Source organism: Phyllostomus hastatus, unplaced genomic scaffold (genome assembly GCF_019186645.2).
Source record: "Phyllostomus hastatus isolate PE091 unplaced genomic scaffold, TTU_PhHast_1.1 phas_contig_125, whole genome shotgun sequence".
Classification (NCBI taxonomy): domain Eukaryota; kingdom Metazoa; phylum Chordata; class Mammalia; order Chiroptera; family Phyllostomidae; genus Phyllostomus; species Phyllostomus hastatus.
Genome location: NW_025333560.1, coordinates 116,448 through 136,678, shown reverse-complemented (window position 1 = coordinate 136,678; position 20,231 = coordinate 116,448). Strand labels below are relative to the sequence as shown.

The following is a 20,231-nucleotide window of genomic DNA, read 5'->3' as shown; positions in this document are numbered from 1 at the left end:
GGATCCTCAGGTCCAGGCAAGACAGGACTGGCCCCCTGCAGATGAGGAGCCCAGAGCTCAGAGGTGGTGTCCACCTGGGGGACAGGAGGAGGACAGCACAGGGAACCCACATCCTGGGGGTCCAGTCCCAGCCCTGTCCCAGCCAGGCTGGGTGACCTGGGGGCACATGGCTAACCTGTCTGAGCTGCAGTGGACTGGGTGGTGTGTCAGCCATGCCTGGTGCATGAGGGCTGTGAGGTCAGAGTTGATGAACTACAGACCCCAGCCTGTGCCTCACACACAGTAGGTGTTCGTTAAATGGCAATTTTGGCTCATTCATGTCATCACTCCTGCCCAAGGTGTCCAACAGCCCCTGAACATCCTGATTGGGGTCTCAGTGGCCCTCATCTTGCTGCTCTCCCTCCTCCTCTTCCTCTTCCTCCGACATCGGTGTCAGAGCAAAGGCAGGACACTGGGTGAGTAAGGAAGGGGTTGACCTGGGTCACAGGAGAGAGGGGCTCAGAGAACCTGCCACAGGAAGCAAGTAGATGGGGAAGGTCAGCTGAGAAATACAGCTCCCTAGAATCTCACATCAGAAAATCTAGAAAGAAAACACTCAATGTCAGCACGGATGTACAAATGAGTGTAAGTTAATTTTTTATTGTTTTTAATCTTCTGTAACATGAAATATATGCACAAGCAAGTATTAAAGTTTCCTTCTTTCCTCTGGAATCACACCAGAGGGGGTCCTACTCTCCCAAAGCTGAGACTGGCCCTCTTGACCAGCCCAGACAGAGGCTTTGGTCTGTCTTCCAGCACAGCTGCAGAGACCCAGGAAGAGCCCCTCTGTGAGAGGAAGGGACAGCTGCCCTCAGGAGAGGGGCACAGGGATTTCAGGAGGCGATGGGGCAGGGGACAGCCTGGGAGGCTGTGGGGGTCAGGGGTGAGAGGGACTGAAATCCACACAGCCTGACCAGGCCCGTCAACTCACCCTGGGTTAGTGACCCATCTGGGAGCAGGTGGGTCTGTAGCCCTGAAAACTCAGGAACCCTGCCAGGAGAAACACCCCATTCTGTTCCAGCAGATGCTGTCATAAAGGACCCAAAGCCTGGGGAGAGTGTGGAGCTGGACCCTCAGGTAAGAACCCTGCTCCTGTCCAGGCCACCAAAGACCTTCCTGTTGCCCCGTTGACTCCAATGGTCACTTCCCTGTCCTCACCTCCCCAGTATCTCAGCAGCACCCACACTGACCTCTCCTTCTGGGCACCAGGTCGTCCTGCTGTGACTCACTCCTCCCACTTTCATGTAACCTCATGCCTCCTCCTGGGTGGTCCTCTCTGCTGGTTCCTCGCCCTCTGTCTGACCTTTGTGCAGCCCCCAGGTCTCAGGAGGAGGCCTGAATGAGTGAACCACCTGCAGGTCCCAGGGTCCTGTCACTCACTCACACAGCAGCTATGGCAGGAGTTCACTGGTTACAGAGTCTATGTTGGTGCCACAGTGCAGCCCTGAGCAGCCCGTCCCCACCCTCCTCGAGCTCCCCTGTGGGTGAGGGAGACACCTGCAAACAGGCAGATGACATCCTGGAAAGCCAAGTGCTTTGAAGGAGAATGAGTCAAGAGCAGGGGGAGGAGGGTGTGGGGTGGGGAGAACAGAGAAAACAGCAGGTGCAAAGGCCCTGAGGCAGGAGCTGAATGAGCAACAGACAGCGTTAGATTAAGAGCAGATCCGCAGAAGCACCAGGAGTCCCAAGGCTGAGGGAGTCCCTGCACAATGTCATCAGGAGAGTGACCTCATGTGATCTGAAGTTTAAGTCGTCACTCTGACACCATATGGACATGTGACTGGAGGGTTTCAACTATGGGGTCAAGGACATGCTAGTTCTGTCTCACTGTCTCTCTGCAGCAGAACAGGCCCAGTCATGACCCCCCAGGGAGTGACATGTACACAGGTGACCCTCTCAACATCGAGGCTCAGGCAGGGAATGGCCACCACTCCTTCCTCTTTTTCATGGGGATCTCTGGCCATGAAGGGCAGAGAAGCAAAAAAATGACTGACAGTCAAGTGTGTCCCGTCCTCCCTCAGGCCCCAGGATTCCCCAACCCCAACCATCTTTCTTCTCTCACTGTCCCCCCCTGATCCAGGCTGTTGCATCTGCTGCCCCCCAGGATGTGACCTATGCCCAGCTGATGCACTTGACCCACAGACGGGAGAAAAGGACACCCCCTTCCTTCCCATCTAGGAAGCCCCCAGATAAGCCGAGTGTGTACGCTGCTCTGGCCGTCCACTAGCCCAGAGAGGACCCTGGTCACACACTCCAGGGAGGGGGCCTGCAGGGACCCCAGAAGGTACAGATATGCCCCCAAGGATTCCCAGCTAGTGGCCCCAGTCAGCTTGGAGACCCAATATGGACCCCAGCAGCTTCTGGGACCCTCTGGGAGTCCCCTGATTCTGCAGTTAGAAATAACTAACATCCATACACTTTGGAATCAAAGAAAGAAAATTCTCAAGCATCGATGTGTGAATTTAGAACCAAAACAGAAGTGAGAGAATGCTTTCAATGAATGATAGTGTAAATACTACACATTAAACCTACAAAATGGAACATTCAGAACCATGAATGAACATCTTAGAAAAGAAAAAGGCGAAGACATAGAAACCACTTAAGTGTCCTCCCACATGTGCTGAGATGAAGGTGTGGCAACCTGTGTGATGGAGTGTCACTCAGCCACAGAGATGAAATCCTGTCAGTGCGGTGACATGGAGGCACCGTGAGCATGCCATGCTACATGGGGTAAGTCAGACCCCACAGTACAAGGACTGTACGACTTCACTCGTATGGGGGGTGAGATGTGAAACTCTGCACTGTCATATGTATTAACTATATTGACCTTGTAATTAAAAATTTTTCCTGCAAACTGAACTCAAAGTCTGAAAACCTTCACTGGTAAATGCTTCTGAGCACATATGCATGTTTGAAACACATACACACATGGACACACAGAGACACAAACATACACACAACACAAGTATCACAGTCTTACACAACCATCTCCTGACAACAGAGAAGAAAGGCACATGCCCCAGCCGACTTTATCAGACCAGAAATAAACGACGGAGCTACAAAGGGGAGACCTCACAGGAAGCTCTCTCACATGAGCTCAGGTGCGGAGTCCTAAACAAAATTTCAGCATGATGCATCAAAGCATAAACTGTGTCAGCCATCCCGACCAGGCAGGTCGGGAATGTGATTTCAGGGATGCTGGTTGTTTTCATATTCAAAACATCAATCAGTACAACTGTAACATTAGAAGGAAATGAGAAAGCCCTGGCTGGTGTGGCTCAGTGGATTGGGCACCGACCTGTGAACCAGGGAGTCCCAGGTTTGAGTCCCGTTTGGGGCATATGCCTGGGTTGTGGGCTGGGTCCCCACTTGAGGGGCATGTGAGAGGCAGCCATGCATTGGTGTTTCTCTCCCTCTCTTTCTCCTTCCTTTCCCCTCTCTAACAATAAATAAAAAAAATTTTTTTAAAACATGAAATGAAAAAAATTCCTATCAACAGATGTAAAACTTTTGTTATAATACAGCATCAAAATATAATGAAAAACTCTTCAGAAGTAAAAGGGAATTTTCTATCATGTATCAAAGCATCTTTCAAAAGCTCCACAAAGGAAATAATGCTTAACAGTAAAATCTTGAAAACCTTTGGCCTGCAATTGAGCCTGGTACAAAAACAGTCACGATGGAACTGCACATGCGCACAGCCTCTCTGCAACCCAGGCCTGCACATTTGGCCACCCCGACCCTATCTCCCAGGTGTTTCGGGTGGGAGAAGAGGTCTCTCTGCATTGCAGATGTGACACCCCCATGCCCACCACCTTCCTCACCAGGGTGCTAAGAATGGGGCTAACCCTGGGGCCCTGCCCAGCCATAGGCCCTGCCCAGTGGCAAGCACCTGAAGCAGTTGGCTCCTGCACAGCCCCACCTGTGGTCAGGTCCCACCAACTGCCCCTGCTTTGGCTCCCACTCCCACCCCTGCACCTGTCTCTCCAGCGTCCACCACAGCTTCTTCTGAACCTGCACCTGCTGGTGCCACCAAGCAGGAGAACCTGGCAGAAAAGCCAGCAGAACTCCCATCAACAGACAGGACATCCAGACATTCTTCTCTGTCAAACCTTTTTTGAGGATGCAACAAGTGCACTTGTGACAGGTCAGTCTTCTGAGAATATGGTCACTGAGATTCTGTTGATGGGCTATGAACCAGCGCAAGTGATGGCAGCCTTGGGAGTTAGATTCAACGACCCAGACAGCACCACTGAGTATCTTTAAAGGGAACCGTGGACACAGGGAAAGTCAGGGTGTGCTTGCTCCCCCTCCAGCAGCGAGTTCTGGGGTTCCCTCAGCCCAGGGCCCTGTCCCTGCAGAGTCTGAGGCAGTAATAAATGAGAGGACCCAGGGGGTTTTACACAGACAGGACACTCAGGAGCCCCTGACACCAGCACCTCCCCCATGCACCCTGGGTCCCCAGCTGTTGGGCTAGTGAGATCTCTCAGTGGTAGGGGAATAAGCTCATGAGTTCTGTGCCTCCCACTAAATGCAGAACACACAGCTCTTACTTATTTCTGGATGGAGACCACTTTCATCCCTCATCCTGAACTCTTGGGTACAGCTCCTATCAAAGTTACTCAGAACAAGCTCTGAATCCAGAGATGCCAGCAGGCTGAGATGATCCAAGGAGGAGGCAGGGACCTGGCAGAGTACAGTCCAGGCTCATGACATGACTGTGAAAGTTATAGTCTGAGAAATGGGGGCATCGGGGAGCACAGACCCCAGGAGGGAGGCTCATGTCTCCCCAAGTCCTCACTCACACCCTCATTTCATGATTCTCAGGGACAGCCAACAGCATCAGCCCATCACAAAACAAGTCAGACCCCAGGAGTCGGGAGTGGGAGAAACTCTCAGTTATGGTGCTGGGTACAGAGGGTCAGGTCCTGCCAGATGGAGGCAGGTGTCTTGTGTGGACAATCAAGGCCCTAGGGTGTCTTTGGTCTCCTCTCACCTCTGTGACTTTTTTGCCCACATTTCCTAACCTTCTACTCCCAAGACTGCACAATGAAGACTCTGTCCAAATGGGCGTGGCTGTATTGGTCCTGGTGGTCCTAAGGGAGCTGCTACTTCAGGCTCAGAACAGCAAGAAAAGGACCCACACTGCAGCCAGGACGTGAGCACAGAGGGGACAGGGTATTGTTCAGAGTTGGGGAGCTGTGGAGCCCATCTGATGACCCACAAGTTGGTGAAGGACAGTCTGGACCACAGGTGGGGAAACTGTCTGCTATGTGTCCAGGGGAGAGAACAAGTTTTGGGTGCAGGGAGTGTCTGAGTGCTCCCTGTACAGGGCTCCTCCTCCATTAAATGTCTCTTTTCTCTCTTTATCTTTGCCGACTGTCTGTAATGACCCCCCTTGTTTTCTCACATGAGTGTCCTCCCACATGATTGTATTGAGTACACACATCAAAAACCTCATGCTCTCTTCCACTGTTCTGTAATAAAATGTTCTTTATTTCTAATCACATTACCAGATAAGCATTATTGAATCTATATCTCATCAGTTCACAGGGTTAACATGGACTCAATAACTGATTAAATGAACTATGTCAGATAGATTCAAACCAATGCCACCACCCTTTCTGTTCCCAAAGTCCTTCCCATCTCCATGAGATGCCCTGTGTGTCGTTTCCCCAGAAATGTCATCCCTTGAAGGGACAGCCTGGCAGTGTGCCTCTCTGAAAACACACGTTTAGAGAGTTCTGACTGGTCATGTTTGACAGTTACTGTGGTGTAAATTATCCCTTCATGACCAACTCAAAATGCCAATGTGACTTCACTGAGTGCAGAGTTGGGAGACGGCAGAGTCATCATCACCACCGAGTAAGAGCTATCTGCCCCACACCTCCCCACACGCTCTCTGTTGACCTGCATTTCATAATATTATAGAGATGATGATCATTCCTACTGCAGTGTGAGGGCACAGTGTCAGTGAAATTGTGACAACAGAATCCCAGATATTCACAGAAGAATTAAAAAAAACAACAATATGAAAACAAATGGGCTCAGAATTCAAGTATACTTGTGGTGGAGATAAAAATTACTTCAACTGTTTGGGGAGTACATTGGAATTATCTAAGTAAAAGGAGGAGACACAGAGTTCTGACCATAACATACACATGCTGGAGAAGCTGTATATGCAGGCACCAGTTACACTCACAAGAACGTGGACCAGTGTGACCCTCATAAAGCAAGCACATGTCACAAAACCCCATGAATAAAAAAGAAAAATGGGTGGTATTTGTTCACCATGACCTACTGCATGGCAGTGCAAAAGCACAAATTAAATCACCAAAATAATGCATGTCAATCTTCAAACATGCTGGTGAGTTGATGAAAGAGGATTCTCAAAAGAAGGGAGGCAGGGCCGTTCCATTATGCAACCTTCAGAAAGAGATACCATTTGTCACTCAGGCAGAGACACCTAAGGAAAGCCCTATGAACAAAAGTAGGGATGGATCCCTTATGATCTGTTTAGAAGTTAAACACAGTGCAATGTTGAAGGTTTTTCAAATGTTCTTTGTGACTTTCAATAGGTGACTCCTAAGTCCTGTTGTCATTATAGGAAACACTATCTTTCTATTTGGTGACTTCTCTATATCTTCACACAATTTAGTGAGCTGTCATGAAGTAGGATGGTAAAGTCCATGGGCTAACCTAGGCAGTGCACTTCCTAAAAATGGCTGTTGATGTGTTAGAGAAAACGTGTCATGCTGGCAATATGATTGCCTCCAAACATGATCAGCACCTGCCCTACCAGCTGCACTAAGTCCAACCAAATGAGGAGTCCCTGCTTTAAGCAGACACTGGATCTCAGAAGACACCCTGTGCATCACCACCTGACATGCAACTGACCATGTTAAATGTCCACAGCAGCTTCTGATCCCACGTTGCTCTACCCATCTGGATGTTTGTAGGTCACCAATGTGGAGGTGTGGGTTATTTCACAGAATGGGGTTTAGCTCCATCAGGCACTCTTTTGGGATCACACAGGTTTTGACTGCAGACTGAACAGTACTCAGGATTCCTCATCTCCTCCTGGACCCCACTAAGGAGGACTCAGGGGAAGGCAGCAGTGGGCAGGAGATGCCAGACGTTGAGGTCAGGCTTGACTTCATTCCATTCCAGATGGAAACTTCCTGGATGCCTGACTTTGAAAAACAGACTCAGTGTCAATAAGACCCATAGTGGTTGACAAATGGTGTTGGATAAATGAATGTACAAAAAAATGCAAAAGAATGAAGATGGATACTACACACCCCACACCAAAATGACCCAAAATGGATCAGCATAACAGCTAGCATTACAAAACTTAGGATCAAATGGGTAAACCATCATGAGTGTGGGATTACTTACATTGTCTTAGAAATGACACCAAACGCACAATAAACAAAAAAAAAGTTAGATTTTATCAAAATAATAATGTATGTGAATCAAAGAACACTATCAAGTGAATGAGAAAAAAAATGACATACAAAACTGAAGAAAATATTTACAAATTATATCTGATAATGATCTGGCCCAGAGCTTCTAAAGCATACTTATAACTCAAACACACACACACACAAAAGAAAAAAAAATCCAATTCATAAAAGTGGTCAAAGTACTTGAGTAGGCATTTCCACTAAAAAGATATTCTGCAAAGAAGACAAGCTCTGTAAATGAAAAAAATGAGCTCAGGAAAACATGCTCCCCCATGGTCAGTCATTAGGAGAATGACCATGAAAATGCCAGTGACCAATGTCAGCAAGATGGGGGAGAGATAAGAAGTCTTGGCTCTGCTCACCCACAGAAGCCACAATTTAACCACCATCCATGGACACAAAACTACATTCACACTCTGAGGTGAAGGTGTGAAGTCCCAGCACCAGCATCCCCATGGAGTAAAAAACTCAAGAACAATCATGTTGAAAAGGGTGAGAAGAACACCTTCACTGTACCCCCATCGGCCCTCCCACCTGTGGGTCTCTGCACAGGGAAACTCCCTCCACCTGCATTTTCTCCTGTGGGGGGCGGGGAGGACGGAAGCCTCCTCCCCACAGCCTTTCTATCACTGCCCAAGGGCCAGCCTCTGTCTGGCTGAGGGGTCTGCAAGCTGGATCCTCTGGGGGCAGGTGAGAACAAGAAAATGGGGAGGGTTCAGGGTAAGTGATGTGTGGGTTTCAACAGCCAGCCCACCGACAGACCCTGCAGCTGGTGCTGAGTTCCTCAAAAATTGAAAATAGAACTTTCTTCATTTAATTATATGTTATTGTTTGTGCTATTACAGTTGTCCGAAGTTTTTCCCTTTGCCCCCCCCACCCAGCAACCCCCAAGTCCCTCAGGCAGTCCCCACACTGTTGTCCATGTCCATGGGTTATGCATCTATGTTCTTTGGCAACTCTGTTCCCTAGGCTGGACTTGACATCCCCAAGACTACTCTGTAACTATCGATGTGCACAGCTTAGAACTTTTATAGGATCCAGCACTTTCACTGTGAGTTTCTATTCAGAGGACATGAAGCCAGGATCACAAAGAGATATCTGCACTTCCAGGTTCACTGCAGGGTTATTCACCACAGCAGAGACATGGAAACCACCTCACTTTTCCACCAGTGGATGATGGATAAGGCAGCTGTGGTATATAGATGCACAATAGAATACTCTTCAGCCATAAAAAGCAGAAAGTGCTGCCATTTGAGAAAACACGGATGCACCAGGAGGGCATTTGCTGAGTGACATGAGCAAGACACAGTGAGGTAAATCCTGCATGATTTCCCTTATATGTACAATAAATATTTTAGAGATCTGAACTCAAGTAAAATAGGGGAGAGTGGTGATTACCAGAGGCTGGGGATTGGGAGAAGAAAATATTGGTCAATACATGTAAACTTTCTGTTGTATGATAAATACATTCTGGAGACCTAATGTACAGAGTGTTGGTCATAGTTCAAAATAATGAATTATACACTGGAAATTTTGTGTGTTCTCCACACACACACAAAAAAAATGGAAACTGTGAGAGGTGACGTATATGTTACTATTTCAAGTGTGGTGCTCTTTTCAGAGTGTACATATATACCAAAACACCAAGATGTACACTTTAAATATACACAATTCCTGTTATTATTCCTCAAAAAGCTGTGGAAAAAGAAAAAAATTCTGGTTAAATAATATGTCATTTTTCTTTCTCTGTCTGAATTATTTCACTTGGCACAATGAGTCTATGACCATTCATGTTGTCCCAAAGGGCCAGAATTTATTCTTTTTTAGCCTGAGTAATATTCCACTGTATATATGTACCACTTCTTTATCTATTCATCTATTGATGAGCACCTGGGTTGCTTCCATATCTTAGCTCTTATAAATAATGCTGCAGTGAACATGGGGGATGCATATATCCTTTCAAATTAATGTTTCATTTCTTTGGAAACACCCAGATTAAATAAAATTCTAACCTTAGTTCCACAGCGACACTAGCCTGAACCCAAGTTCTCAGCAACTGCACATTCATGTCACTTAGGAATGTCATATACCACAGAGCAACTACAGGAGTGGTCATCTTTGCAGCATGTGATAGCTGTTGTAGACTCATGATGCCCAGAAAGGAAGAGTCCACATTCTTGTGGGTCTCAGTCTGATGCAAGAGACCTGCAGGAAATGGTCATATTTAACTTCTGTTATGAGATGACCATCTCTAGTGACATGTGAGCAACAAGCTGAATGTCCTGGGATGTCTTATCATGTCTCAAATTCATAAAAATTTCTGCCATGTATAGTGTCCCACAAATTCTGAGACTCCCACCTGCTGTTTGTGCATTTTTTTTTTGCAACTACTATCTTCTGGAGAAAATCCAAACATCTGTTCTTAGCACACAGTGCACCTGTGAATGTTGGCTTCTGTAGATCTCCCTGTCTTAACCCTTTATTCCTTTACTTTCTAATTGAATCAGCATTTACAGAAACAACCCAGAGTGCTGCATACAATAAAAAATCCTGCTCAGCTCTTGAAGTTGGAATGTGCTGTTCCTCCACTGGACACATTCCTAGATTTCTACAGCATTTCGGTACAGACATTACTTTCACTGCAGCATCTCTTCCTCATGGTCTTAGTTACTCTTGTCCCCAGAGGCTCTGTGCCACCACACTCACATGACCAACAAGCTACTTCTAATTGCTGGCTCTCCATGCTCCATCATGCTGGACCATGAGCTTCACAAAGCAGCAGCAGGACAATTCTTGGGACTCTGTGATCCTGGCACAGCTCTGCCTGTGCACCCTTGTGATGGGTCCACTCAGGGGGTTTGTGGGACCCTGACGAGAACAAAGGTCATCAAGACCATGGTGCCTCCAGCACGTTCCAACCAAAGGACACACCAAGCATTTTCCTCTCAGAGTCCACAGCCCCCCACCCCCCCATCCCCAACACCACCCAATCGAACGAGGAGGTCTTTGAAGTGGCCAAGCTCCTGTCAGGTCCATGGCTTGTCCCCCGAGCAGAAGTTTTAAGCAAACCTGAGACAACAATCTTTTCCAAGGGTAGCCATTGAGGGAACCTCTCTGTCCATGTTCTTGGACCCCCAAACTTTTTCTGGAACTTCAATCTGTTTTTTCACTTGGACCATATTTTCTTGTCTTAGCACAAGTGTTATGTAGTAAGGGGCAGAAACTTAGGTATTCGCCAGGGCAGGACAACCTACATGGCCATATTGTGGTATTGTTTGTTGCAGAGGTGTCTGAGAGGGAACAATGCTGTTTGCTCAGCTCTCAATGGGCTTTCAGTCACTTCCTCTGCTACCCACAATCAAGTTGAGCCCTTCTGGTCCTGATTCCCAGGCAGGTGGTTTTGTGTACATTCTAGGACCCTGTGAGTCTCTCCCACAGACTATCCTGTGAGGCTGAGAGTTTCTTCTGAGGTTTTGAGGCTCTCTCTTCCTACACTGGAGCATTGGGTTGTGTGGTCTGTCTCACTCCCCAGTTGTTTCTCCTGGTTTATCTGCATGCACATGTGGGACTGCCCACTCCACAAGCCGCTGGTGACCTCACCTGGTCCACCAGCTGCTGCCTGATTCAGTTCTCTAGCCACCACCTTGCTGTGAGTCCTCTCTGCCCCAGCTTCCCATCTCTGCCCCTCCTAGAGGTCTGGATGAATGTTTCTTTTTGAACTTCTTGGTTTTTGGACTTCCATACAGTTTGACTTTCTGGAAGTTCTGTTTATTTTTGTTGTTGTTGTTTTTAAACTCGTTGTTGTCCTTCTTTTGGTTGTTGGAGGAGGCAAAGTGTATCTACCTATGCCTCCATCTTGGCCAGAAGTCCCCCCCCAGGGATGTCTTGTGCTGTGAGCTTTGCTGAATCCCTATAGTGACCACCGTGGCTCCCCCCACAGGCTGCAGTAAAGGTACAAAATTAACCTCCATGCAGCACCTTAGCCCTGAGGTGAGGGGATCCACAAGCAGTGTGAATGTTCTCCTTTCCCTGGACACAAGTAAGGGCTCACAGTCTGCCATGCTAAATACAAAACAACTGTGTTGACGGAGGATAATCCATAGGAAGAGGAAGCCCCAAATACGGAGCTCAGCCTGGAAGACATATTTAGGCAGAACAGTGTTTCTATGTCATTTGAAATCTGGCTCCAAAGTCCAGTGAAGAGCAGGCTCACCTGTCGGCTTCAGGACTGACTGGGAGTGAAAGGGAAGTTCTGAGTGACTCCCCCCAGAGCAGGGTAACCAGATGCCTCAAAAGTCTGAAGAAAGAAAATGCTTTCACACTGTCCATGGGGAGCAGACCACACTGACAAGGGCAAATTATTACCAGCTGCCCAGAGACAGAGTCTTGCTGACCCCTCCACCCATCTCTTCTAAGTCATGATGCTACTTTACTTTGACCCCATTTCACCTTTTTGTTGGTTTATTTGCCTGTTTTCTAGAAAAGGTATTTGGGATCTGTTGTTGGGAACCGCTCTGACTGGTATCAGAATCTGAAACCCCCACCTAGGCTAAGGCTAAGGGAATGCCTTTGGAACTGTAAGCCAGCAAGGAGACAAAAGCTTATCTCCCTGGCAGGAATGCTGCTTCTGCTGCTTTATTCATAACTGAACCCCAAAAAGCTTGGCCGGTTAGCCAAAGATGGGTAAGATTCCCCAAGGGGGGAACGACCTAAGACAAGCACGATCACTTTGGGAGGCCCCCCCCAAAAGAAGGACTTGGGGGGACTGCAGCAAAAAGGGGGTGATGGACCCTCGCTCCTCAGCTTTGACATAGACTGAGTTCTCCATCGTCTGGGAGAAAATATCCTTATCTCTTGGTTGCCTTGGTTTCCGTGCTCCACCTAAGCCTGAAACAATGACAGGGTGGTGCAGCTCTGTGCTGAAAAGGGTGGATTCCCTGGGTGATCAGGCCTAAGAAAGAATATGTAAATTACTGTGAAACCTTCTTTGTTTAGAATGCTCTCAGTTGAATGAAAGGGGTCCAAGGAGGAAGTTAATTTGTTCCTCAAAGTCTTACAGCTCTTTGACACCAACTCAAAAATAGACCGGCAGAGTTCCTTGTTTTCTATGGTTCCTTACTTCCCCCTAATGAGTATTGTACTTTACCTGAATTATTATGCAAAATGAGCCCAATAAAAGCAGGTATGGATGGTAAATCGGCGCGCTCCCCACTAGAAGGGGGGTGGCCATTTCGTCCCTACTTCTCCACAGAAACTAGTTTGTCTCTGCATGTTTTTTTTTCTCTCGCATGTTTATCGTCGAGCCATCTGCAGCGTTCTGTGGTCACTGCTGGCGAGTGACCCACGCATCAATCTGTAACTGTTTTTTGGAAGATGTGGGTAATCTTAACATCATTTCTTTTCCCTTCCTTTGTTGTAAAAGAGCATTTGAACAAACCCACCAAGTGCATCCTGTCCAGGAACAGCACAGCTTGTGTTTGGGGGCTGACCAGAGCCCTGAGCTTAGGACCCAGCACCCTGTGACCTGGAAACTCATCCCAGCTTGGGTGACAGGCCCTGCTCAACCGTGTGTTGTATGAAACTTAAGGAAAAGTGCACACAATTCTGGGGCTTGAGTAATTTCATCGTCACAGGCAATTATGGAAACTTACTGTCCCTGACAGTGCACACTCCAGTACCTTCTCAATGACGAGTGACACTTTCAAAAATGGCAGTGTCCCTTATAAGGTCACTGTGGTTTGCTCTCTGCACACTCACACAGGAAAGCCCACAGAGACAACTGTCCACAAACCCCGCTGTTGTTATTCTAACGTTCATACCACAGAAAAGGCGAGCTTGCTGTTTCCTGGACATGGGTGCAGGCTTGGGGGTGGAGGTGAGTGCGTCTGGGTTTCTGTCTGTGATTGTGAGCATGGGTGTGTGTGGAATCAGGGTGTGAGTTCAAGCACAACCAGGCAGATGGTCGTGGGAGAGCATGGCTCTCTGTCCGGGGACCGTGTGGGTAGGGAGACCCTGAGCTGATGCTTTAAGACACCAAACCTAGAAAATGGTCTTTACTGTGAGACACTGTCACCCCGTTCTCTGACCCAGATCCTGGCATCAGGATCCCATACAATGGACCCCATACGAATGGACGCCATACAATGCCTTAAAAACACAGTGACACGTGGTAAAAATATGACTGGGGTGACCTGGTTCGACCTCTGCCTGGCTCCACTGCAGGAACCCCCCTGCAGCTTCATTCCTTTAGAGAACAGGCTGGGCCTAGGTGGGTGGGATGCCCCTCACAAAACCATGTCTTCCCTCCTCTCACCTCCAGGATACCTGGCCCCTGGGCAGGTGTCTGGCAGGCTGCAAACAGATTGGAAGGCCTTAGCTTCAGTAAGTTTTTAAGAAAAGGCCCTGGCTGGTGAGGCTCAGTGGACTGAGTCAGTACTCAGTCCCTTTAAACTAAAGGGTCTCTGGTTTGATTCCCAGTCAGGTCATGTGCCTGGGTTGTGGGCCAGGTCCCCAGTGGTGAGGGTGGGGCACATGAGAGACAACCACACATTGATGTTTCTCTCTCTCTCTTTCTTGCTATCTTCCCCTGTCCCTAAATATAAATCAATAAAAAAGATGTTTTTAAAGACAGAATAGTTAATGAGCAATATATATGTTTTAGCTATAAGTGCAGCTTAACATGGCAGGGTTGGAGGTAAAGAAGAAAGGTTAATGGAGTTGTTACAGAACAGACAAGGGGGGCCTGGGACGATATACTATTATTGAAAGAAGGCCCCGGGTCCGTTTATGTCTGCCACCCGAGGAAAGACATCTCTCAATGCCAGAGATTCATGAAAAGGAAAGGAAATGTTTATTTAATGCTATACAGACTTCAAGTAGTGACCTAATGTCTTCATCAAAAATCTTAAAGTCCCTTAAAACACCCCCACACAGACACAGTCCTTCCTTCCTTCCCCCTTTGCCCAGTCCAGAGTACCGTATCTCAGGAAAGGAAAATGAAGTCCATGGCTCAGACAGTCCTCTGGTTCTTAGTTAGTCCTCCATCTCGACTGGGAGACCTCCCTGGGTTCCCGGCACCCTCGGCTGAGTCGCCGGGATCTCTGCTAAAACCAGGTGGTGGTTCCCCTTCTAAAGCTGTGGGGGTCCCCACTCTGTCCAGGCCTCGTGGTTCTCCCTCTCAGGGCTGTGGGAAGGGAGAGTCCTCACTCTGCCAAAGCCACGTGGTTCTCCCCCTTCTCAGGGCTGCGCATGGCTCTCCTTCTCAAGGCAGCATGGTTCTCCTTCCCAAGGCAGCACGGTTTTCCTTCCTCTCAATGGCCGCCAAGTCTGGGTTTTTAAATCCCCGCGGCCAATCTTCCTCTGCAGCCTCATTTCTGACTCCTCCCACACTCGGCTTCACTTGCCAGAATTCATATCCTTCCAGCTTTACTGGGCTGCCATCATGAGTCTGGGCAGGTGTGGCCCCATGTCCTGGAGCCAATCTTCTCAGAGCTCCCATGCAGGTGCTGTAGCTTGGAGGATCTGCCCCCAATCACATCTCGGTGGGGAAGTTACTTCCATTCCCCCAGCTCAGAGATGATCACAGCTATTTAACATATCTAAGCTACCAGCCAAAGGCTATAGATATGTTAAATGACCATGCCAGAGGGTAGCTGCAAGGCTGTTGCTATGCAAAACAGCTCTCAATGGCCCTGCTCCATTTGTCCCTTCCCCCAACCCACACCCTGGGTGGGGGGATGGAGACATCTTAAAATCTCCTGGACACCTTAAGCTCCGGACCCCATCTCAAATGCCCATCTGGGGTCCCCCCTCTTGGCTGCACCCTGTAACAGAGTGAGGCAGGTATGAAGTCAGTCGTGTTCCCCAGACTCCCCCAGCTGGCCCAGCACCGAGTGGTCAGACGTCTACAGTCTGTTCCCTGCACTGCGAGGGACTCTGTCGTGATCACGTGACCCTGTACTGTGGTCTGAGTCTGATCCTTCCTTCACTGGATGAGGTTTATCTGCTTTTCAGGTTCTGAAACCTCCAACATCTTCATGTAAATCCAAATGGCTGGTTTCCTTCCCCCCATACCTCAAATAGGGTGAATTCTGACCTCACTTGTGGGGGAAGGTAGTATCACTGGGGTATAAATAAGGGAAGTGAGAGCAACAGAGGAAGCAGGCTCAAGGGTCCTTCAGCCATTCAGGATGTGATATTGCAACAATTGATATTTAAAGCGCGCGCGCGTGTGTGTGTGTGTGTGTGTGTACACGCGAGCATGCATGCGCATGTGTGTGTGTGTTTACTGCCTTCTAGTAAAAACACTCATGAATATCATCTTGTCTGAATACTGAAGACTCTCCAGAGGTTGAAGAGGAGAGTGATGCCCAACATCAAAGGTGCTCTGAAGAAGCAGAAATGAACCAAATGGTTCACCTCAAGGAGAGGGAGAGAGAAAGAGCCCATGTCTCACAGAGACACAGAGTCAGGTGGAAAGAGTGTGAGATGCAGCCCCTGTGTTCCAGGGCCAGGAGGGAGCACTGAGCTCTCCTGTGGGAGCAGAGTGTTTGCACAGACTCCAGGGTCACCCCTGCCCCTCTCCCTGGCTCTCTGTCATGAGGGCTCCATCGGGTATGCAGTCAATGAGGCAGAGAGGGAAGGTCACCTTTCTCCTCCCCAAGGCAGTGGTCACATCCACCACCTGCCTGGGTTCTCAGCTCTAAGTCCTCACTCCCTTCTCCTGTTCACCATTCACATACGAGTCTAACTTTAGTTTCAAAATCTGTCCATTATTGGCTGAAAATTCTTCCATGGTCCTCACAGTCTTCAGAGCAAATCCAGACAATTCTTGCTGAACTGAAAACTATTCATGATCATCCAGATGTGACCCTCCATCCTCAGCTCACACTTCTGTTTCCCTCAGTAAGATACGTGCAGCTACCTGTGGGAACACAGTCACACACACATGCACTTACACACACAAATACACATATAAATTCACATACACACATGCTCAGACCCAAACATGCACATTCACATGCATACACATGTTTACACTATCTACTCACACAGACTCACACATAATCTGCCACTCCACACTTCTCTCTTTTTCTCATATAGGCTGTTCCAGAGCCATATAGACCCAGTAATCACTTCAATCCCCCAGAGATAGTCACAGAATGAGAAATACCAATGGGCTAGCATCATTTTATTTCTCTTCTCTGAATGTGTTCATGACCGCTAGGGGTATGTGAGAATCATGTGATATATTCAGGAAAGATATTTATGGAACATAGTTGAAGACACAATGTTGGAGTTCAGCAAATACTGATATTTCCTTTTTCCTAACAAATACTGCATGTATCCAGTCCTTTTGGGACACAGAGCACACAGGACTTTGATAACACAATCTGTCCATCACAGTCCATTCCTCACATACTCCCCTTGTCCTACAGATGTGATCCAACATCCATGCACGATGGACAGCACCCACATGACCAACCACCACCTCAACCTCTCTGCCTCCCTTTTGGACAATCTCCATGTCTCAAGGGTTCTCTGGAATGTTTCTTCCTCTCTAGAATGTTCTCTAATTCACTTGTTTAGTTTCTCCCTCTTCAAACACCCATACCCCCAACCACAGTTGTTCTAATCATGGTCTCCACTTATTCTTATATTTTCACTTATTTCTCCTTTGCAAATAATTTAACTAAAATAATAGCCTTAGACTTCCCATATTCTTCTAATCAGAGTTTTAAAAACAGGAAGTGGGTCTCCTGGATCACAGATGTATTTCTGGGTCTGGCACAAATACCTGGCAGGAAGTAGGTGATCACTAATTATTTGTTTCTTGACTAGTCAAAGTCTAAAACTCTATTTCACTTGTGCAGGGCTGAGAAAAGTAAGTGATTGTCCTACTTACAACAAGGCCATCAGAGTTGAACTGAGGACCAGAGCCTGGGTCCCACCCTCTCTGAGCAGGAGCAGAGACCAGGCAGAGGATCCTGGCAGTGAGAAGAGACCCCAGATCTGTGCCAAGTGTCTCCTGAAGGGTGAAGAGAACCCTGAACCCTCATCATGGAAAAACCCAGAGCTAGGCCCAGGGTGGGGCCATCCCCTTGCTGTGGGTCCACATGGGTGGGAACCAAGAAGGGTGGCAGCAGCCCCTGACTCACCACATCCTATACATCTCTTTCAGGCCCAGTGTCTTACCCACCTACAGAACAGGAGCACTCAGAGTGGACAGCGTGATGTCCATCCTCCCTGCTCTTCTCTGCTTTGGTCAGTTGTCGGGATATGGGGATAGGGCAGCAAGAGAGACTGGGGAGGCTACACTGCCTTGTTTGTAGAGAACTTCAGCTTCAGGAAGTTCCAGACTCTCTTTCAGGTCTGAGTGTGGATCAAAGGAGATGGCAGGGGGATGTCCCCAAGCTCCATGCCCCATCCCTAATTCAGCCCTGGGGCTGAGGATGCTTCCTCCACTCAATGTGTATTTTCTCTCCCTGCCATGGCTCTCTTCACTCTCAGCTCTGTGATATGAGGGTCCACCCGCCATGGTGCTTTGGGTCCATGCATCTAAAACCTCATGCCCTCCTCCAACGTCTCCTAATACAATTTTTTAAAATTTCTAATAGCAACATTACCAGATGAATGTTATTGAACCCTCAAAAGTTCAGTTCACAGGGCTTGACATATATTCCATCACTAAATAAGTGGGGAAAGTGAGACACATGTGGAGAATATAAACCTGCCAGGCTCTCTGGACCCCACAATTCCTTCTCTCTTCCCCAGGTGTCACCAGTCTCATTTTTGCAGAAATCTCATTACTTGGGATCAATCCACTGGCATGTGAAGGGACAGCTTGGAGGAGTGTTGCCTTGGTGTAAAACACGTTCAGAATGCTCTCATGGGTGGTTTTTGGGGATGTCCAAGTGTCAATGGAATGCAATGTGAATCAGCCACAAGAGCAAAGGAAATCCAGGCTTTCATGAGAGCACTGATGGAACCTTAGGGCACTATGCTAAGTGAGATCCATTGGGCAGATAAAGAGAAAGATTGAATCATCTCATGAATATGTGGAATCTAAAGAATCCAAACATGTAGAGCCCTGGCTGGCATAGCTCAGTGGATTGGGCTCGGGCTGTGAACCGAAACATTGTAGGTTCGATTCCCAGTCAGGGCACATACCAGGGTTGCAAGCCACGGCCCCCAGCAACCACACATTCATGTCTCTCTCTCTCTCTCTTTCTCCCTCCCTTCCCTCTCTAAAAATAAATAAATAAATCTTTTTTTTAAAGAGTCCAAACATGTAGAAACCGAGGGTGGAATGGTGGTGACCACAGGGAGTGAGGGGAAAGGAGAGAAGTTGGTCAAAAAGCATCGACTTTCAGTAATGAGATTAGCACATCCTGGGACCTCACGTACAGCCTAGTGGGTACAGTTAACCAAACTGTGTGATGGACCCGGAAGTTGCTAAGAGAATGTATCTTACATGTTCTCATCACAAAAAAGTGATAATTATGTGACTCATAGGTATTTTTGCTCATACCTCTTTTTTATATTTTATTGTTATTCTATTATGGTTGTTCCGATTTTCCCGCCTTTGCCCTCCTCCTCCCACTCCATGTACCCCCAACTCCCATTAAAGCTTTGAAGTTATCATATTATAATATTTAAATGTATCAATTCAACATATTGTCACCTAACATTTTTCTCAATTATATATCAGTAAAGCTGGAAAAAATTATCCACAGGCTTTATGTAAAAACAACTTACCTAAAAAGCTGGACAAGTAATGGGGCTGACCAGAGCAAATGTTGGAAAGTTTAGTATGTATCTACATATGTCCCCATTTATCTACTATCTGTGTGTGCTTATACATACAATATAATATATCTTATATAAACATTATATATTTATGTATAATATATAATAAAAATATTCAATAAAATAAAAAATATATATTTTTATATAATATAAAAATTAAAATATAAATATATATTTTATATATAAAATATAAATATGATATATAAATATGTGAGTGTGTAAACACATGAATATGTTTTATATATAATATGTAAACATATATAATGTATGTGAATATATGAATTATAAATATATACATGCATGCTTATATATAATATATAAATATATAAATATAACACACATAAATATATAAACATATTTTTATACATTATGAATATATAAATATATAATATATAATATAAATATTTAAATAATGTAGAAATTTATATGTAATATAATATATGATGTTTATAATATATAAATACTATGTATTATATAATATCATGTATAGTACAGTATATAGTATATAACATATGATATATAGTGCACAATATAATCATATATTATATTATGTTTATTGTATAATAGTGTGTAATATAATAAACATTACGTTATATGTTATATATTTATATTATATTATAATTTACATGTCATGGCATTGTACACATTATATATTTATATATTCATATTTTATATTGTAGTTTTAATATATGATGTTATATTTATATCATATGTATATGTTTATAGTATATTTATATTTTCATTATATAATTATATATAATGTAATTATATCTGTTATATTATTACATATTTATATATAATTATATAACTTTATTTATATGTGAAATGTATTTATATTTACTAATATTATATATTTATAGTATATATAATATTCATCTGTCAATCAATTCATGTGAATTGGAATCTAATAAATCTAAT

The 20,231-nt window shown here is 46.1% G+C and overlaps 1 pseudogene; it reads left to right on the top strand.

Moving 5' to 3' along the window:
- Positions 1 to 338: 338 nt before the first annotated feature.
- Positions 339 to 20,231, top strand: part of LOC123825107 — a 38,601-nt pseudogene continuing 18,708 nt past the window's right edge.